The sequence below is a fragment of the Asparagus officinalis genome, unplaced genomic scaffold (assembly GCF_001876935.1).
Source record: "Asparagus officinalis unplaced genomic scaffold, Aspof.V1 AsparagusV1_Un935, whole genome shotgun sequence".
NCBI classification, from domain to species: domain Eukaryota; kingdom Viridiplantae; phylum Streptophyta; class Magnoliopsida; order Asparagales; family Asparagaceae; genus Asparagus; species Asparagus officinalis.
The window spans coordinates 8,657-11,156 of NW_017973194.1; positions in this window are offsets into that span (position 1 = coordinate 8,657).

Here is a 2,500-nt window from a genome sequence, read left to right on the forward strand (position 1 = left end):
TTTTCTTATTAAACTCATCAATATGGTTTACATATATATAGGATTAAGATTACAACTCTAATCTTATCCAATAACTAGAAAACTATCTACTAACTAGTATTCTACTCTAATTAGAATTCTACTAACTGACAATCCTTGGACTGATTACAACTCACAGTCACTGTTTTACTATCAGAAAATCTATAGCAGCTGGTTGATTAAGTATGATTGTTTGCTGAATATTTCGTAGCTTTACAAGTATAGCATGTCTAGTGACTATTGGGGATACTATAGGAAACTTGTAGCTACACTTTGTATCCTCATATGAAAGTAATGAGATTATAAAGTATAGTTAATTATAAGGAACAACATATTAGACCGTTCCTCAACTGAATAAGCAGAGGTAAGAATAATTAAGAAACGCGAATAGGTGCACGGAACAAGCTTGATTAAGCTAAGCAACGAAGAAACAAGATAAAGAAACTGAAGGTCATATAGTGTGTGCGACTGTCTCATTTCCCTGTAGCATGATAGGCTTTGAGAAAATAAAGTTAAAAGAGTACTAATGATAAGGGGTTGGATAATTTAATAGTTATAAGTGCAAGCATAAAGGATGCTTGTCCAAGTTTCCAAAGTTAAGAATAATTATATGGATATCCAAAAACTTAAGGATTAATTAAGAATATAATGGAATTATAGAAAACCTCACACAGTTTATTATATTAAATCAGATATACCAAAGAATTTTGAAGAAATCACTGTTGATATATATATTTATAAAAGCAAGACTCTACTCATTTGGTTGTTAGTGTTATTGCTACAATTACTGGACGCCATTGGTGAAGGTTACACTGATTGAGGAAGCTTTGGCCAAGTGAAAGATGCTATAGGCTCCTCTAGGACGTCGTCTTGAGAGTTACTGAGTTATTACTATACCGACTTGGAGCATCTTCGAATGGCATTTTATGACTCCTTGAAGACGTTCAATGAGGTTTTATGGGCTTCTCTGGAGATGTTCCACTGGCAGATTACTGGGGACTCATGGATATTACTAAATTATTGTTGTACTGTACTATACTGTTACTTACCTATCGGGTGACACCATTAGGGTTTGTTGAAAACTTGGCCAGATTATGAGAGCATAAAAATACAATGAAAAAATATGTTCACTGAGAAGGATAAAGCCTTCTATGAATCACCCGTGAATCTAATACATTTTTCATAACTAAGAAAGTTAATTGTTAAACGTACATCTCTGAATGACAAATCATGGTCAATTGTGTTCATTGTTTTTCTAAGGTTTCATTTTAATTTCATAAGCCATCTTTTATTGTGGAATTATCCTAACCATAGTCATTTGTATGTTACTAGTATTTATGATACGGTTTGGTATAAACCTAGAATTTAAAGAAGTGGTTGGACTTACTGACGGTCGTCGTACTCCTTCCATTCGTTATTACCATTCTTCAAAGAAAGACGAGAATAGATTGTGCACATCTAAAAAGTTAAGCTTTTCGAGCCGCAAATTACAAATTTTGCTAGTCAATGCAATTGGATAAAAGCCTTCATTGTTGACCTGGCATTAGTAGTAAGTAATGATAAGTAATGTGTACATATAATTTTTGTATATGATAGAAACTTTTATGGTGGATTTGGCTTGTATGCATGTCTAATACGTACAAGTAGAAATGTGTTTGGAATAAATGAAATAGTACTAAACTCTATTAACTCGTTGAAGAAAAAAACCTTGATCACTAAATTTGATGAAGTATGTTTATTGTTGCAAAGGTTGAATATGGGATCACTGCTCCTGAAAAATTTATAACTGATTGCACTATGTTGCGTAACCCTAAGCCTAACAACAATTAGTTCTCGTAGGCGTGACACAAGTTGCCAACAAGAAAGATGGTAGAAGAAAAGTAACTAACTTATTTCAAAAGCTTGGTTGGTAATCTTTGCTATCCAACTTGCGCAAGCGGATATTCTTATGGTGTTAGGCTCATGAACAGATCGCATGTAAGATCCGAGTTTTTCTACTTGTTGGCAGCAAGAAGATTCCTCGTACACAAATGTACAATAGTTTGTTTAATTCAAGTTTATAGAACTTTGAACTTGTTGCACACACCGATGCGACTGAGCTCTTGGATATGTTATATGACCGAAAGAGTACATTTAGTTCACTTTATTTATGGCAATACTTTGTTTTTACTTGGTCTTCAAAGAAGCAGCTAATAGTTAACTCTTTCAATATTTGAAGCTGAATATAATTGTTGTATCATTGGTGTCACTATGTGCTTTCAAAAAATCTATTCTTTCATGAAGGAGCAAACATATCGATACTTGATATCATTCTACTCTACACGATCAAGTAAAGAACAAGGAAGTTGAGCTCAAGTTTGTGAAATCACAGGATCAGACGACTGACATATTTATTAAGCCATTGAAGCATGAGTGTGCTTACTTTATTATGTGGTAAGTCTCACATGATTATAGGATCAAGTTTAAGGGAGACTGTTACAAG